We start from the raw sequence: 19,177 nt of genomic DNA on the forward strand, positions 1-19,177 counted from the left end.
GGGGCAACGATCGTTCCATAGCCCTTGACAAACCTCCTGTAGTACCCAGTGAGCCCCAGGAAGGCCCTCACTGCGGTCTGCGTCTTGGGGGGTTCCCAAGCCAGGATGGTCTCAATTTTGGGTTGCAAGGGTGCCACCTTGCCACTCCCCACTTGGTGTCCCAAGTACACCACGGAACCCTGCCCGATCTGGCACTTGCTGGCTTTGATCGTGAGGCCTGCTCGGCGCAGAGCCATCAACACTTCCCAGAGGTGGCGCAAGTGTTCAGGCCAGGTGGCACTGAACACTGCGATGTCATCCAGGTAGGCGGCACTGAACGCATCCAGCCCAACCAGTACCTGGTTGACCAACCTCTGAAAGGTGGCAGGGGCATTCTTCATCCCAAATGGCATGACTCGGAACTGGAAGTGCCCATCTGGTGTAGAGAATGCTGACCTCTCTTTGGCCCCATCGGTCAAGGCGATCTGCCAGTACCCAGACGTTAAATCAAACGTGCTGAGGAACCGGGCAGCCCCCAGCCGATCAATGAGCTCATCAGCTCTGGGGATGGGGTGCGCGTCAGTCTTCGTCACTGAATTGAGTCCTCTGTAGTCCACACAGAACCGGAGTTCAGGTGTGGCTCCCAGCGCAGCAGCTTTGGGGACCAAGACCACGGGGCTGGACCAAGGACTGCTGGAGGACTCAACCACCCCTAACGCAAGCATTTTGGAGACCTCCTCCTTGATGCAAGCTCGGACCCTGTCAGTTACCCTGTAAGCCTTGTGCTTCACAGGTAAGCTGTCTCCTGTGTCCACATCATGGACGCACCAATCTGTGACACCAGGAACCAGGGAGAATCGGTCGGAGAATTGTCCCAGCAAGTGGCGGCAATCTTCCTGTTGTTCGGGCGTCAGGGTGGGTGAGAGGTTAACTCCATCCACTGACCCATCTTTCTCAGAGGCCACTAAGAGGTCCGGAAGAGGCTCGGTCTCCTCTTCCATTCCATCATCAGTGGCCAGCAGCATGCCCACTTCGGTCCTCTCTAAGTGGGGCTTAAGGCGGTTAACATGTAGGACCCTCAAAGGGTTCCTGGGAGTCTGCATGTCCATCAAGTAGGTGATAGGACTTTTGCGCTCCACAACCTCAAATGGACCTGTCCACTTATCCTGAAGTGCACAAGGCTCCACTGGGGCCAAGACCCACACCTTTTGTCCAGGTTGAAGCTCAACCAGAGTGGCATTCCGGTCGTACCACCGCTTCATCTCCTCCTGGCTGGCTTCCAGATTTGCCTCAGCAAGTTGCCTGAAACGCCGAGTCTGGTTGCGGAAGGCCAGCATGTAACTATATACATTCTGGGGAGGTTTCCTGGGAGATTGCTCCCAGCCTTCCTTTACCAAACTCAGAGGTCCTCTTACCGGGTGACCATACAGAAGCTCAAAGGGGCTGAATCCTAGAGACTTCTGTGGCACCTCTCGGTAAGCGAAGAGCAGGCATGGCAAGAGGACGTCCCACTTACGCCTCATTGGACCGTCCAGGCCCATGATCATGCCTTTGAGGGTTCGGTTGAATCTCTCAACCAACCCATTTCCTTGGGGGTGGTAAGGAGTGGTGAACTTGTAAGTTACCCCACACTCCTTCCACAGGGATTTCATATATGTGGATATGAAATTGGTCCCCCTGTCGCTCACCACCTCTAGAGGGAATCCCACTCGGGAGAAAATTCCCATCAGTGCCCGTCCCACCACGGGGGCCGTCACTGTCCTCAGAGGGATGGCTTCAGGGTACCGGGTGGCATGGTCCACCAAGACCAGGATGAACCTGTTGCCCAGGGCTGTCTTGGGGTCCAGAGGCCCCACAATGTCAATACCCACTCGTTGGAATGGCGTACCGACCACAGGGAAAGGTTGCAGAGGAGCCTTGTGCTTCCCTCCGCTCTTACCACTTGCCTGGCAAGTCTGACAGGTTCTGCAGTAGGAATCTGAATTCTTATGCATTTGGGGCCAGTAGAAGTGGGTGACAAGCCTGTCATAGGTCTTGTCCATCCCCAAATGTCCTGCTAAAGGCACATCGTGAGCCAGCCCCAGTAGGAAGGTTCTGAACTTCTGGGGTACCACCAGCACACGGGCTGACCCAGGTTCAGCAGCCTTAGGCTCGGAATACAGGAGGTCACTCTCCCAGTACACGTAGTGTGTTTTGGCCTGAACACCATTGGCCTGGTCTGCAGCCTGTTGCCGCATACCCACGAGAGAAGGGCATTCTTTCTGCTCCCTGCAGAATTCCTCCCTGGAGGGACCTCCTTCTTGCTGCCAATGGGTCAGCTCAGGCAAGTCTCCCAGTTCGGCAATCTGTTCCCCGGTAGGCTCCTGGGCATCCCCCTCCGGGTCTGCTTCCTCCTGGGCCGTGGGAACTTCGGGGGCCGGTTTCCCGCGCCTCCTGCGCCTTCTCCCTAAGGCCGGTTCCTGGACCTCTCCCTCAGGCTCCAGGACCCTCTCAACACCCCTACTGGCTGCCATGGACCGGGTGGTCACGCACGCCCAGTCGGGTAGACCCACCATCCTCAGATGCGTGGTCTTCTCCACCTTTTCCCAAGGGGAGCTCTCCAGGTCGTTTCCTAGCAGACAGTCTACAGGCATGTCAGTTCTCACAGCGACTTGTAGAGTACCAGAAACCTCCCCCCACTCAAAGGGAACTTGAGCCATTGGACAACGACTCTCTACGTTGTCAGCATTGACAACTCTACAGTAGGCATTGGGTACAATCTGCTCTTGAGACACCAGGTGTTGCCTCACCGAGGTCACGCTGGCTCCGGTATCTCTAAGAGCCTCAACCTTCTTTCCGTTGATGGTCACTACTTGCCCATATTTCTTAGTGTTAGAGGGCAGGTAGGTTACAGGGACCATCTCACTGTCTCCTAGCGAGACTAGGGTCATCTGCCCGGGACCCCCACCCTCCTGGACTGCTACCTCCTCCCCAAAGTTAACACTAGCTACTTGCCGGGGTGGAGCACCAGTGGGTGCGGTCTTACCAAACAGGCGACACTTAGGATCAGAGGCAATGTGACCCGGGTCACCACACTTATAACAATTGAAGGGCCCCTTTGGAACAGGTCTACCTGTCGGGGCCCCGTTCTGCTGCGGGGGTGGGGGAGGCTGAGAACCCTTCTGCTGGTTCCCTTGGGAATTACTTTGGGGGCCTTTTTGGAACCCCTTCTGTTTACCCTTGTCCCCCCCACTCTTCTGCTGGGGACCCTGCCCACCTTTGGCGGAGTCTCCCACTTGACCCTTGTGGACCCTGGTGCTGAGCCAGCGGTCCCCCTCCTCAGCAAGCTTCCTCGGGTTGGACAGCTTGCTATCTATCAGGTGCTGGCGTAGCTCAGGAAAACATTGACTGGACAAGTGCTCCCATGCAATTAAATCAAGCAGCCCTTGATAATCATTCACTTTGCTACCCTTCACCCAACCATCCAGTGCTCTGCAGAAAAAGGTCACATACTCCACATACGTACTCTCAGGGATCTTCTTGGTCTCCCTGAACCTCTGTCTATATAGCTCAGGAGTTAACCCATACCTGGTCATTAACGCTTCCTTCATATGGGGGTAGGAGACTTGGAGATCTAAGGGTAAATCTAACAGTGTGTCACGCCCTTCAGCAAGGAACCTTCCCCACAACCCCGCTCCCCAGTCTTTCTCAGGGACCCGGTGTGAAGACATGGCCACCTCGTAGGCTCTAAACCACTGCCCTATGTCATCCTTTCTAAAATACTCCTTTACTACATCTTTGGGGATGTACACCTTGGACTCTACCTGCACTGGTGGAGTGCTGCCACCAGAAGGAGCGGTGTCCAAACTTTTCGCCTTCAGCTCCAACTCCTTCAATCTTATGTCATGATCCATTTGGCGTTGTTGTGCCTCCAGGGCCAACTTCTGCTTCTCCATTTCCATTTGTCCTGCCAACTTTGCCATCTCCATTGCATGCGCCCTGTCTGCTGCCCTGTCTGCCAGCTCCTCTGGCGACCGGACTCTGCTGGGCTCCTCAAGGTTGTCGGGTGGGACCATGTCCCCCGCATTCCGTGGGTCTCGTGACTCCTTCCAGGCTCTCAACGCCTTGGTGTACTGGTTCTTCATCTTGAATCCAGCATGGGGGACTCTGAATTTTACACTGTAGCCTTTCAATTGCTCCATCGTGTAGCCTTCCAGTCTCTCCCAATCCACCTCATCCATTCCAGAAATCACAGAGAGTGCTCTTCCAGCGGAGTGTGAGCCAGGCATGGTTGCAGTAATGGCAGATGTCTCAACAAAGTTCAAAAAATGAAAACCCGTGGTTGCGTTATTTGGTCTGCTCTCACTATCTGGTGATTAATAATTCACTGTATGTAAATTACAAGTGCAAATCCGAAATCCCACCCGCTGCCACCAATGTTAGAGTCGGGGATCTCTGGTTGGCGCAAGGTTGCCCTTGTGTCAAGCAGGAACCCTCTCCTCCACGTCAGGGTGCAGGATAACCCCTCGCGAATGACCCTTGCTCACCCTCTAGGTGCGTGGCGTGAGCAGCCAAGGCGATTCCTCAGGCGTTGTTGGTTAAGCACTTACAATCGTACACACAGTAAATACATCAATCCCCCCAGAAACGGACACCAGACTTGGATATATATAAAAATACGATTCTTTATGTAAAAATAGGTATATATCTCTCAGCAGACTTATCACAAGACCAATAACGTTTCCGCTAGGCCACCAGATTATACAGCAGGCAAATGTTCTTGGTTCGTAGTTCAAATGGATACTTTGTAGTCTCTTTCAAATGTTACTCGTGGTTCCAGTACTCACAGAGATCGGCTCCTGCGAACGGGGAAATAAGGCGTTGCGGGCCCCGAGCCCGATACTGGAACTTCTTCCGTGATGTGGAGAGTCGGCACAGGTCGGTGCGACTCTCAGCTTGGGAAGTGTTCTTGGGTCCTCAATCAGCAGGTGTGGGCAAGTAGGCAGGCGCGGCCCTCGACCCGTTAGCACGGCGGTGCAGGAGGGTCTCCACAGCGGGGGCGGCGCGGCCTGAGGTGTCCGGGGATAGCGAAGCGGGGTCACAGGGCACAGTCAGTGCAGCTGGATGACCCGGCGTAGATCACAGTCGTCGGACGGCTTCCGGCGGGAGGGGTGATAGCACGTTCAGCGCGCTCCAATGGCAGGCGGTGACAGGGGTGCAGGCGGCCTAGCCCGGGGACAGAGAGCGACTCCGGACGGAGCGGGGCTCTCACGGGGTTGCGGCAGGCGAGCTCCTGAGTGTCACGGCCCTAGGAGGGGCGATGAGGGGTGCAGTCTCTTTTCCAGCGGGATGCACACACGGCTCGAATTGGAGGACGAGCAAGAAGCACAGAGAACCCACTGTTCCTGGGGTTCAGTTCAGGGGGCAAGCTCAGATCAAGCCCTTGGAGAATGTTCAAGCACAAAGTAGCAAAGTCTTTTCAGTAGTCTCTTCCTCTCCTTTCTCAGCAAGGCAGGCAGCAGGCCAGCTCCTCCAGCGTCTCCTTCTCCTTCTAGTCGGGCAGAGGTTCTTTGTGGTAAACAGGATTCTGATTTCTTAGGAGCCAGGCTCCTACTTTTATACCATGATTCTTTTGTTCTTCAGCGCCAGGGGGCCTAGGCCTGGCTCAGTCCAGTTCTGGAGCACTTTGTTATGGTGACTCTGCTCTTTCCTTTCAGCAGCAGGGCAGAGACATCAGCCGCCCCACAGGGGGCGGCGCCGGCTTTGTGGTGGCAGAGCACAGGTCTATTCAAGAGTCAAGGTGTACTCCTCCCACCCATCCTGGTGTAATCTCTCTACCCACCACCTGGCAGCCAACCTGTCTCTGGGGATCCCCCCACCCTGCTCCTTACTGTTGCTGGGCAGAACACACACACACACACAGCAGAGGCGGACTGAGATGGTCAGGTCAGTAAATACTAACTTTCTAAAAGTAGTATTTACAAACCCAGGATACTAAAATAAACTTGACTACAAGAAGTATTTTATCATCCTGAGTTCAGGCATACTAAACTCGACACTCTACCATGCTCTCTGAGTCCACTGGGGTCACAGCGTTGGCGTGATCCCAGCAGCCCAGTCTGGCCTATGGAGAGCAGGTAGCCTTCAATAGTGAAAAACGGAAAGGGCTGTAATTCACTACTAAGACATGCCACACACATCAGGGCATGTCCTACCTTATGCCTACAATGCACCCTGCCCTTGGGCCTACCAGAGGGGTGGCTAATATGTAGGTAAGGGAAGGTTTAGGGACTGGCAAGTGGGGGCACTTGCGCAGTCAGCGCGACGGTCCCGGACCGCGCACAGGGTCTGCGGTGGCAGACCCTAGACACATTTTACACAGCCGCTTCCGTGGGTGGCGCAACCAGCGCTGCAAGCCCACCAGCAGCATTGGCATTCACAAGCCCTGGCACCCCTGGTGCACTTTACTGGGGACTGACAGTGAATCCAATAAACCAATCATGAACATCAATTACAGGTACACTTTACCTAGGGAGCACTTGCACTGCGGCACGGATTAGCCGTGGCGCAGTGCCCTGAGCGGACAACACCAGCAAAACAACCGAGGCACACCATCAAAAAGTGGAAGGGAAACTCACGCCAAGGTGCCAGGTCTAACACAGGAGGTTCTCTCAAAGGCTTTTGGATGGTGACTCTCAAAGAACAGAAGGCTGTTGCAATTGGTGTTTTTTTGTAGGTCTTAGTTCATAAGTGTCCATCCACAATGGTGATTAGAAAATCAATGAATGGTATATGTCTCATTGAGGTCGACTGGGTGAATCTCAGGTAAGGTTTGAAGATATTGATCTAGCATTCAAATTCCTGACACGGGGTATAATAGGCCTTCCAGGAGACCAGAATGTCATCTATGTATCATCCCCACATAAGAATGTTGTTTTGAAGGGATTTGTGTCAGTGAAAATGTATTGTTCTTCAAAGTGGGCCACATAGAGGCAAGCCAGGCTCGAGGTGAATGTGCTGCCCAGAGATAGCCCTTGTATCTGATGATAAATCTGGGTCTTGAATTTGAAAAAGTTGTACTTCAATGCCATTGTTTGTGGCACATTCAATGATGAAGTCAATGGACGTGGCGGCTGTCCATGTTTGTGCTCTTAGGCTGGCCTCAATTACCTCTACGGGTGCGTCTTGAGGGATGTTAGTATACAACGCCTCTACATTTAGGGTCACAAGGAGGTCAATTGTGATGTTAGCAATCAGGTTCAACATGTCCCTGGTGTCTTTTAAGAATGAAAGGTTTTTTAGACCAGTGGTCAGAGGTAGTGGTCGCCGAACTTACTGAAAGGTTCCAATAGATATCCAATGCCTGAGACCTATAGTCTTTCTGGAGGGGGGCTTATGCCCTTGTGTAGTTTGGGTAGTATGTAAAAATAGGGGTACTTCGTGAAGTTTTCAGCAAGAACTCTGCTTCATGTTTTGTGAACCACTCTTGTGCCTCTGCCATCGTGACCATGGACTGAATTTGTTTCATCAATCTATCTCTTGGATTTGAACTTATTGTATGATAGTTTCTCTCATTCGCTAGTTGACTTAGGCATTCTTGGTTATAGTTGGTGGTATCCATCACAACAATCGCTCTGTCCTTATCTGCTGGTTTTATCATCAGGAAGGGCGATGATACCCCGTGTCAGGAATTTGGATATTGGATCAATACCTTCAACCCTTACCTGAGATTCACCCAGTTGACTTCAATGAGACAGATAGCATTTGTGGATTTACTAATCTCCATTTAGGATGGACACTTATGTACAAAGAAACACACCAATTGCAACAGCCTTATATTATTTGATAGCCACCATGCAAAAGCCATATGGGAGAATATGCTGCATGGGCAGTTTCTCAGTCCTTGGAGAAACTGCAGCTCTTTGAAAGATTACGATGAGCAAGCCAAGACACTCAGCAGGAACCAGTCTTTCCGGAATTACCCATCCAGAGTTATTAAACATGCTGGGCAAAGGGAACAAAACAATCACCGGGGCTTTCTCATGGAGACCCACACAAGATTTACTGAAGGTGTCATTACCTGTGTGACCACCTTTACCCCTAGCTCCAACAGGATCCAATGCATCATCATGAAACATTGGGGCATTTTACTCACTGGATCTCTTGAGATTCCATGACCACTATTCGCTTTCAGGAGTACCCAAAACCTGAAGGATGTCTTAGGACATACCAGACCCCATACTCAACAAACCACTATGCAAAACACCTTGTAGCCCATGCCATCTGTCAAAGAACAGTATCACTGTGGGCCATGCTGGATTTGCTCACTCACTCAACACTCAGAAGAAATCAAAGTGGGTCACCAACCCACCTGGATACAAACAAGCCACACTAACTGCAACACAAAAAAATGTCTCTACCTGATTACCTGCCCATTTGGCATTCATTACATGGGAATGACCATGAGGGCTGTCAAAACAGGTTTAGTGGAACACCCAAGCATGATCTACTGGAGACGCTGTGCACCACAAATATGTATAATCACTTTTGCAGCTACAAGCACTCTCCAGATGACCTCCGGTGGACTATCTTTGAAGAAAACAACACGTGGAATAATATCAACATTTTCAGAAAGGAGCAACGGTGGATCTTCTGCCTCTCCACAAACAGCAATGGTCTAAATGATGAAATACTGTCGTGCGAGGTGTAACTTCCAAGTCTAACCCTCGTTTCAGGCATTTCCTCACCAGGGACGCACTCACCCACTCCTTCTGTGTGGGATTTGTTCCATCACATCCAAACTGACACCACACCACGGATGTAATGCCCTGCTATGGACTTCTGTACCACACATAACATAGTGCCCATGTCTAGAACTCTTTCTTTTGTACCCCCATGAAAGAAAACATGGACCAACAGACTCTTTTTTTGTATGACACTGATATTTCACTATGTCACACATTTACCCTGATAGTCACAATCTCGCTTACCATACTCTTCCACAAGAGATTATAACAGTTTAAAATGGGTGGCATTGCCATTTTTCCACCCCAGTATGGTATTTTAGATGAGGTAGCCAATACACCCAACATCAAAACAAGCACAACCATGCCTGCATGTTACCACATGGTTAGCAAGCAGTTGAGTGCCCCTGCTTTCCTCTCCATCACCATAAAAGTGAGAGAGTTTATGTTAATCATAGCATTCATGTGCTGCCACCTCCTAATAGGAAGATATAACCAACATGATCACGAGTACTACCATGCCTGCTTGGCCAAACAATCGAGCGTCCCCGCTTTCCGCTCCATCACTATATATGTGAGATGACTTGCGTTTACCATGCAATTCACATGCTCTCACTTTCCAATAAATAGATTTCCTACTTTTCTATTGAGACATTGCTCTCTAACATGTTTGTCTACTCTGGACCGGTTCACTTTTGATGGTTATACACCCCAACATGGCCCCCGCTGTAGGAAGATAATCCTGTCTCACTAGCACGCTGGGGTCCTGCTCTCTACAGCTGGAGCATGCATCATCTGTTTTTTAGCTTTCAAACATGCAAGGACACTTTTATGCACCACATCACTTACATGCCATCTCCCTCAGTTAAGAAAAGAAAACACAGGGTTCGAGAACAGTGTTATTAGACTGTCATTTTAGTACCACTGTTTACCTCGAGCAAGCATGTATTTGACCGCCACACTTCCGAAACTCATGCCGTCACTCAAATGTTGTGGCATTGTGAAACATCACCTTTGTAATATCACAGCTTCAGTTGGACTGGCACATACTGGACCGCCATACTCTAAGATGGCCACCACTGATGGAAGAATACTCCGCTACATCAGCTGATAAGGGGCCTGCCCTACCTTGCTTGAGCATGCCCCTCCTTTCCCTTCCTCATTGGCTACTCAACCATTACTCCCTCCCGTTGCCGCAATCCTCGCACCTGACAAGAATCGCTCCAATTGCGCGTACCTTAAAAGATGGATTGCCTACTCTGCTCATTCTTGATCCAGGTGAGCAGTAGAGGGTAGGTCTTTTGTGCTCCCTGCACAGAAACCACATGATTACAGTGCCTTTCCTGTGAATTTTTCTCTTCTCTTTTACCTTTTGGTTCTCTTGACTTACTGTTTATTGATTTTGACTATCACTGCCTTTTTCTACAGTTAGCAGCTGAACGCTTACCTATGCTTCGGACCTAGGGGGCATAATTGATTAATCCACAGAGTAAGACCCTTTGCACACACCTGAGGACAACAAGTGACTTGAGATACAGGGTGTAACACCAATACAGTTTGATTTTATGTTGTCTGTACCACATATGTCCACTTGCCTTTTCTGTTATGATATGTACTGGTGTGTTTTTCACTTCCTTCACATTGTGGTGACTGATTAGCACCAACAATAGCATGCGCATGTTTACCTTTGGAGACACTATGATACTGCTGGAAAAAGCGATCCTGGTGACACATTGAACCATACATGCAATAACTCCGTTTACTATGTGTTCCCTTTATTTATCTTATTTATTTTCTAGGTTGGACGATCATTTTTAACCTTGGAACCATATTTTCTTCTAGGGGAATACCTACATCATGTCTTAGGTGTGGGGTAGGGTGATACCCACTTTTTGTAGGTGCTGAAGAAATGCCACAGGTCCTGGGTTTTTTTGGGCCATAGGGCGCTAAACATGTCAACCTGACTGCACTTACAAATTTAGCTACTTGGTTACTTCACACCCCTGTAGTTGCCCCGACCCCTTTACAGTCTTTTTTTAATTCTGCCAAGAGAGCCATCATATTAAAATCCTGTCTGCTATCTCTTAGACAGCTTTAGCTTTCCTTCACTGCGCACCACATATTCAGACACTTCTCATCAAATGGCAAGAACCAAAAGATCTTCGCCAAAGCGACCCTTCTTAGAGTCAGTATGGCATTGCAGCACCGACCCTTTTAAAAAAAAATGTATTTCTTTATTTTTACGAAGTTTTATATAGTGCAAACGTGACCCGGTATCGGGTATCAGACCGCTTTACATAGCACCAGTTGTGTTACATGAGGACACATTCATTTTTGTTAGGCACGGGGAGATTAAGTGATTTGCCCAAAATCACAGGAGGTTCAGAGTCATTGCCGAGACTCAAACCCGGTTCTCCAGATTCGAGTTCGACCACCCTAGCTATTAGTCTAACTCCTCTCCCCAAGACCCCACGAGGAGCATGCCCAATTATGAAGCATGACATCCCCAGGAATGTGTGAGGGCACCTAGAAATAATCATTAGGATTCCCCCTTTTTTCATCATTCGTCCAGTCCTCTTTGCTTCTTGATAGGAATAATATCTCCACTGTTTATTGTACTTTGACTGACAAACCCACACAGTTGTGCTTGATTTCAAACATGTCTTTTTTAATAGTCTACTTCACTTAATTTTGGGAAGGAGTTTCTGATCATATAATTTAATGAGCCTTTCAAAGTTTCAGAGTTGTTCTCTACTCCTCATGTTCTCACCGATTCCACTTTACATTATCCAATATCAGTTATAGCCTTTTGGATGCGCTCTGTCAGCATAGCCCTCTGGTCCAGATCAAGGCCAGAAAGTGCTACTCAAAGAGAAAAGAAGGTACTCTACCTATATGTTTCAAAATGTACAGTGTATCATCTCATTGGCATACTAACACTTAAGCTAGACCTACAGAATGGCAGTTTCAAAGAACATTCAGCACATAATCAAAGGAAAGTTCATTAGTGTTTTATTTTTCACTATAGTCAAATTTCAACGAAATAAATTCAATACATAGAATTGTTGGTAATTTGAGAGAATAACATCAAATAACAAAACGCAAATATGAAAAGGTCCCAGTCACAATCAAACACACACAGACTCACAAACTTATACCGGTATCATAACGCACCATAAAAACAGACATCAAACATCTGTACAATAAAATGCAACTAATCAAATAGAGGTCCAAAAGAAGCCACAGCAATCAGTATATAGACAGAGACATATGAACATTCAATACTGTGCTAAAAAGTACATGTTCGAATTTAAGGGAGTAGGGCTTAGGTGGACTCAGTGGAAGCGCCGACGCGCGTTTCGGTGAACGCACCGAAATATTGGTGCCACCTTCCTCAGGGCTAACAAGGAAATAGCTTTAGAATTTTTGCTGGGACCTAGCAAAAATGAAATAAACAAATAATGCAAATATAATTCAATAACATCATTTGTCTTGATAAGAGACTGGACATGCAGAGGTCATTAGTCATAAGTGTCAAACATCATAAATTAAAGACAATAAATCCCATTGTTAGAGGAACGTAAACACTGGCGAGTCCTATCCCACCACTATAAGTGATCCTAAATAATGAAATAGTGAAGACTCAGGGGAAGTAGAATAGAAACCTATGTACATAGTGAATATCAAGTTTATGTCCATGGCTACCCAAAGCGGGGGTTAGGAAGCGAGGGAGGGGGGGTGGAAAGGGGTTTAAAAGGGAAAGAAGGGGGGAGAGGAGAGATGGGAAGAGGAAGAGGAAAGGAGAAAAGAGAAAAGAGAAAAAGAGAAAGAAGAAGAGGAAAAAAGAAAAAAGAAGAAAGAAAAAAAGGGGGAAAGAAGAGTATACATGTCACCTCAGGGGAGCTGTGGAGCAGACGATGGGGACGTTTCCACTCACCTGTGAAAACTCTAGGCGTGGCAAATAAGTCAAAATGAGGACCCAGGCGGGACCGCTCTGGTCTCAAAAGAACGGAGATCAAGGCGTTTACTTAGGAAGAATCTGCTGGATAAACATACATGCAGGTTTTTAGAATGAAAGCTCGAGCTTCAACTTAAATGACTTAAATGGCTAATTTTATATCGTTAGCTGCCGGATACAGCAGTGTAAACTGAATGGCCAATGGCATGAACAATTGCTTCGACAGAAAACAAGCGCAAAAAAAGGCAACAATCCAAAGCGAGCAGGCGCCGAAAAACGAAGCGAATAAGGGACAAGCGTTATTCCCTCCAAATATTTACGCACTTAAAGCACAAATGCAGACAGGGAAGATAACGGATAAAAACGAGATAAAAATTAAACCTGTGAAGGAAGTTGAGGGCTCGGAGTCAGTGCCAGACCTTTCAATCGTGGGATTCCAGCAGCGTGATAATTAGATTTAGATCTCAGGTATGACTAGAAAGCCAAAAACATGTAATGTTAAAAAATGAGGGAAAGGGAAAAAAATAGACAAAAACATAAAAGTAATAAAGGAGAGTTCAAGAGAGGTCAGAAAAAGCCTGTTGTATAGGTAAGCAAAAGGCCCGTACCTGGGAGAGCAGGGACGTGTATATCGATAGAGTAAAATAGCAAAGGAAGCATCAGATTATTTACGGAGATTTTCGGCGAGACAATGATGTGCGTGCCTGAAGACAATAAATAATGACCAATTACAGAGGATACAGAGAAAAAGTCAACTAAAGGCTATCGAGATGAAATACAGAGTCTGTACCTGGTAACGCGCAAATCACACGAAATAACACACCGTCAATAGGAGGGACTCCGGGAAGATGAAGTCCTCAAACAAGAGAATGGAAGTAAACGACCGGTCCGGGAAACACCCAGAGAGGTTCAAAGGCCGTTTAAATAGGCCAATGCACGATAGCATCAGGGAGAAAGGGAAGGGGGGGCGTGTCTAGATTTAAAGGGCCGGGAAGCTGAGCAAGTCAGTAACTTGGGAGGGAGAAAGGTCCCACGGTCGCATTGGCAGAAATCTGGAAACATAGTATCCAATAAAGAATACGCGCAAGGGTGAAAACTAATCTAAAGTAAAGACTACAGAAAAGAGGAAATGACTAATATTGGCATCCATACAATGGTACGGTGCCAAAACAGAGTCTATTCTAATACGAAAAAAGCAAGAAAAAAGCGGAATAAGAGGTATAACTTCAGAGAGGTGGCAATAAGCGGCAACATTTGTATCGCTTGAATAGGAACCAGGGGGTCAAATTGTGTGGAAGGATAACAATTCCTGAACTAAGACTGCCGGGAATTTACAAATGTAAACTGGGAGAAAAGAAAAAAGCAGCAAAGAGACCACATTTAAAAGTATGGCGTGAGCGAGATCTACAGTGCTCAGGGCAGAACGAATGAATGAGGAAAGGGTCTAATGACTTGTGAGAGCACATGACAGCTGAAAATGCTTGGAATGACGTTTTCCCATGGAAGGGATTCATTTAGTCCCTTGTCCTTAGATTTAAGGACAAAAATCCAGTATACTTCTCGCTTCTTGCGAACATTGTTGCTGTCAGTTCCTCTTTGTTGGCGAATCTTTTCTAAGATCGTCCAGCGAAGGTCAGTTTCAGAGTGTCCCATTGCAGTCCAATGATCTACTAAAGGGGCTCTACTCAAATGCTACTACCATACAGTGCACTCTAGTGCCACACAGCTGTATGTGGTTGCAACACTCTTCTCTTGTGGTGATACTGTTTTCACTTACTTATTTGCTGTTGTGGAAATCCTGTAGTTCAGGGGTCTTCCTCACCTCAGACTCGAACCTTCTTTGGTGGAAACTACACTCAACCAGATGGAAAGGAGTTATATGTAGCCGAATGCTGACATCGACAGAACTGCCAGCAATAATGTTGACTGGCTCCCACTGGAAGGTGTCCATTATTATAATTCTAAAAATGCTAAGATTGCCAGAGGACATTGTTCTTAGGAGAACAAAACTCAAGCTCAGTTTTAAATAGTACAGACCACTGTGATGTAAATTATGTAGCCCAATTCAAACTTATTGAAGTTGTTAATGACTACATCTCCCAAAATGCATTTAACTGTTAAATGAAGACTTACGCTGGAACATGGTACCTTCGTGGTATTGTGTCATTTGGTGACTATCGATTAATTTTTGGTTTTTAGGTCGAGCATTCCAGACCTATTGTAATTTCTTATGTTGGGTTAAAGTCATCCACCAGCTTTTCATTTGTCTGTCAGTGTCCTTCAAAAATCCTTGCTTGCCAGTGGTCAGTACTACCTCTTTGTCCCTCCTTTCTCTCTTCCGTTCCTCCCATGCAGCAGGGACTAAGTACTGTCTCATTCCACTATGGTTCCTTATCTGTTCTCTGGGGGACTCTTTTCTTTCTTGGTTTCCTGCTCTGTTAGTGTTTGTCTGTGTTCAACTTGAGCGCCCGAGTTGCTTACATTTAAATACAGCAGTCTTCCTCCCACCTCCTCTTAACACCACAGTTGTTTTACTGCTGCCTCCCCTGCCTTTCCTCCCACTTGGTTGCTTGTTAATAATATATAGTCGACATTATTTATCAGAATTATCTATCAGCACTGCTAGCATTTCACCAGCACTGTGCGGGTTTCGTTTTTATTGTGTATTTCCTGGCTCCACTTTCTTTGCTCTCCATCCCCCCTCTCAATCAGTCACGAGGCTCCAGCCGCCTCACAGCAGAGCCAGGCAGATGGAGAGGGAGGGTTGTGCTGCAGCCTACCTCAGAGCAAAGGGCACTGCTGTTTGTGCCTGCCCTGCTTCTCGCAGCTGCTCCACCTATTCTACATTTATGGACCCTGGGAATATATAATAAATGCTGGTTAGCAGATCTAAGTGCATTAAGAGGACTGGCACTGGTTTTCACAGCACTAGTTTTGCTTTCCTTTTCGTCTCTCTTCGCTCGCTCTTCCACCCCCACCTCTCTGCTGTACGCTCCCCATCCCAATCATTCATTAGGCTCTCTCTGGCAGTTCCACATGATTAATTCCCAAATCGTGTGTGAAAAGTTGGCCTGATATATGCTGTCCACTAGTTATAGTGGGCACCCTGTACCAGTCCAAACAACTCCTTATTGTTTATAGGTTAAAGACAACCTTTATTGAAAGCTATACTAGTGGTAGCTATGGAGAGCAGCCGTCAGGCTAAGTCTTGAAGGAATGTAAAGCAGCTTGTTTTACCAGTCTAGGCCTAAATGGAAGACAATCACACCAGGTATATATATAAAATATATGTATTTATTTCTAAATACACCCTCCTGGACTCTTTATGAGGCTAGAGGTCAAAACACATAAGGTACATTTCAAATATCACAGTAATAAGCACAAATACACGTCATGGCCTAGGGGCGAGCCAAACCATATACTAAAATAATGGTATAAGAACCACTACTTGACTAGACACAAGGCCTAGAGCCTGTAGAATCGCTGGGACCCCAATGAGCCACCCAAGGTAGTGACACATTGGACCCAAGGGGGCAGTGTGTGGTGTGTGAACACAGCCACGAGCTCCCGTTAGCTTCTATGAGGAAAGTCACGGTTAGATTTTTAAAGATTAGGGACACTTAGAAATGAGTGAGGGCCAAACCCTTTGGGACTTAGGAAGTTCTAGGGCCAACACCCACGGGAGCACTGGAGTACTCGTGTTACCTCACCCAGGGAAGCCGGATGCATAGGTGTCAAATGGTGCCGAGTCGCGTCGTCGATTTCGGGAGCTGGCAAAGAAGTGCTGCTGCTGGGAAGATGCGAAGTGTCCGAAGGGATCCAAGCCTGGATCGAAGTTGAGAAGAACCTGAAAGCAGAGGGGACAGAGTCTGGGTCACTAGCCAGTGACCAGGAAGGCGATAGGCAGATGCTCACTGATGTTGGGTGATTTCAGGTGAAGGAGGTGAATCTTGACTCTTCAGCCACAAGGACCAGGAGGTGTCAAGGACAACCAGGAGCTGGATTCGAGCTGTCCCACAAAGGATGTCGAGTCCTGCAGTGTCGGTGCCCGGATTGGACACAACAAGCCTTGACAAAAGCAACCCATGCCCAACAGAGAAAGATGCTTCGGTGCATACCAGCAAGGTCTGAAGGACACACCACTTGGTAGGGAGCCGGGGGACGTCTGGAGCAACCAGTGAAGCTCAAGGAAAATCAAAGTTACTCCCTCAGGGACGGACCAGGGATCGTTAAGGGACCTCAAGGCGTAACACAAAATGGCAGCCCACGGGTCACTCAGGGAGACTAGGCCGACACTCTTCGGTTGATACTGTGCTCGAGGTGGGGGCTACAAGGGAGCCAAAGCACGACTTCAAGAGATGTCGAGAAGTTAATGCACTTGCAAAAGTGCACGGTGACCAGGAGTTCCGGTTCCACGCTACTCACAAGGGCTGTGGGTCTCAGCTTTGCTGGGGACTTGGGTCGGCCTCTGAGATGTCTGGAAATCTTCTTCCTGGGCTGCAAATACTTCGGAGTTTGGCGCGAGCTTCGGAGATGCAGACTGGCAAAATGCTTCATTGGTACCTGCTAAGCAGGGGAGTCACTCCTTGACCCCAAGGGAGATTTCTTCAGTCCTCTAGTCGTTAGTAGAGCATCGTAGTTCCAGGATAAAGCTTCACAGTTTCATCCAGGGATATCTAAAATTCTGGTTACAGAGGTTCTCTCTGGGGACCCACATATAGGAGGGTTTGTAAAGAGGGGTGGCTACACCCATTTCCTGTGTCCAGTCTCAAGCCAGAGCAGGGGCTTGAAGCCCCTGAACCGGTTTGAGCTGGACTATGCACAGGGACACCAAATGTGCCCCCAGTGCAGGACTTCCAAGCACTCAGAGAGTGCTCCCACCCAGCCCCAATACACATAAGCCTGTCTGGGAGGTGATTACTCCTCCCTGTGACAGGAAACCTATTTTCAAGGCCTCCCCTGCCAGAGTTTTGGTCAGCAGCAGGAGGCCAGACCCGTGTCTGTGGCTGCAGCATCCATTTTGTGATGCCAGGGCTCTATTAGATTTCTACCGAGTATACCAGTACTGCCATGTCTCTCCCTCTAGAAGGGTGGGATCATATCCTCACATCAAGAACTGATGTGGGGGTATGATTCCAAGGTGTTTGACACCAAACACGACATGTTTCCGTGCAGCCAGTCCAAAGTTAGCATTAACTGTTTTAGAAATAATGCACTTAAGAGTATATGGTCAGGCTGCACCACTGCCAACCCCAAAGAAGAGATTCCGAAGGCTGCAGAGGGGCTCAGCTCATGCCTGGGCACTCTCTCACATATAACCAAGCACCCTGCCTTCAGGATTGATAAGGCCTGCCATAGTGGTGACTGAGAGGTTACTATGTGCAGTGATAGGTGAGGTATAGTGAACCTATACCTCAGTACCACCACCTTACCCAGGCTGCAGGAGCAGACCTGTGGTGTCATTTTGCAAGGATTTCCAGGGGTGGCACAATACATGCTACAGCCCCTAGTAGGCCTCTGGGGTACCTATGCCCTGGGTACATAAGTTAGAAATGGGGGTCTCTAGTTGGCAATGGCTGGCCCCTGTCCAAGTAGGGACCCTTATTCCTAAGTCAGAGTAAGAGGGCTACACCGTTTGATAACCCCTGCTCAACCCTGTGGTAAAGTAGCACGAGCAGCTAGGCTTATCTCAGAGGCAGTGTGTGAAGCATTTATGACCATACACAGTAACACAGTGAAGAACACTACAAAGGGACACCACACAAGTAGTTATAAAAAATAAGTATCTTTATATATAGACTTAACGCAAGACCAATAACGATAAAAAGCCACAATACTGTAAAATAGGATTACTCTTGAAATGCTGCAAAAATAGTTCAAAGTGTGCTCAAAGGGGAATCAGTTCAAAGCAGTGGTCTCTGCGACTCTTTTACTTTACAAAGTACCTGGATTTCGTAGCAGAACAAAACCAAATGTCGCAAAGGAGCTGTAGCGATGACTTTCTACACTCGAGGCCGGCGATGTGATGAATCCTTGCCGCGAGGGAGGAGACGAGGCACCGATCTGCTGATGCATGCGGGGTCAAGTCGGCAAACTTCTGCTCGCTAGGCCGTTGATGCAATGACTCCTTGCCGCGAGGGGGGAGACGAGGCGACGATCCTGTTGTGTGTGTGATCAGGTTGCGATGCGAAGAAATGGCCTCGCGAGGGAGAGACAATCCTGACGCAATGAAAATGGTGGACGCCCGGCGTCTGCCATGCAATGATCTCGATGCGATAATCTTTGGCGTTAGCGAGCACTTGGCAGCCCGCAAACGTGCGATGATCTTTGGAATTAGTGAGCACTTGGAAGCCCGCAAACGTGCGATACGATGATCTTTGGTTGCGAGCACTCCGCGGCAGCAGTGCAATGATTTTCCGGTGCGCTTTCAGCTGCGGCGGCTTCCAAACGTGCGTTAGCGGCAATTTCAGCACTCTCTTTCCTGTAGTCGAACTAGAGGCCCTGGAACTCACAGGAG

At 48.3% G+C, this 19,177-nt stretch overlaps 1 protein-coding gene and 1 long non-coding RNA gene across 4 annotated transcripts in view; one reads left to right on the top strand and one right to left on the bottom strand.

The window, feature by feature from the left end:
• Positions 1 to 13,550, bottom strand: part of LOC146808993 (uncharacterized) — a 43,883-nt gene extending 30,333 nt beyond the window's left edge. The window contains exons 1-5 of one of the 2 annotated variants that reach the window (XR_014965508.1): positions 13,451 to 13,550; positions 13,269 to 13,364; positions 13,042 to 13,134; positions 12,640 to 12,744; positions 11,698 to 12,138 (exon numbers count right to left, since the gene is read on the bottom strand). This is a non-coding gene — a long non-coding RNA (uncharacterized LOC146808993). Of the gene's footprint in view, positions 1 to 11,697; positions 12,139 to 12,639; positions 12,745 to 13,041; positions 13,135 to 13,268; positions 13,365 to 13,450 lie in introns of those variants that run through there. The other variant, XR_014965509.1, reaches the window with a different exon arrangement.
• LOC146808991 (sialic acid-binding Ig-like lectin 9) overlaps positions 1 to 19,177 on the top strand; it is a 228,264-nt gene that overhangs the window by 64,876 nt on the left and 144,211 nt on the right. The gene's annotated exons all lie outside the window — the stretch shown is intronic.

Source organism: Triturus cristatus, chromosome 7 (genome assembly GCF_964204655.1).
Source record: "Triturus cristatus chromosome 7, aTriCri1.1, whole genome shotgun sequence".
NCBI lineage: Eukaryota > Metazoa > Chordata > Amphibia > Caudata > Salamandridae > Triturus > Triturus cristatus.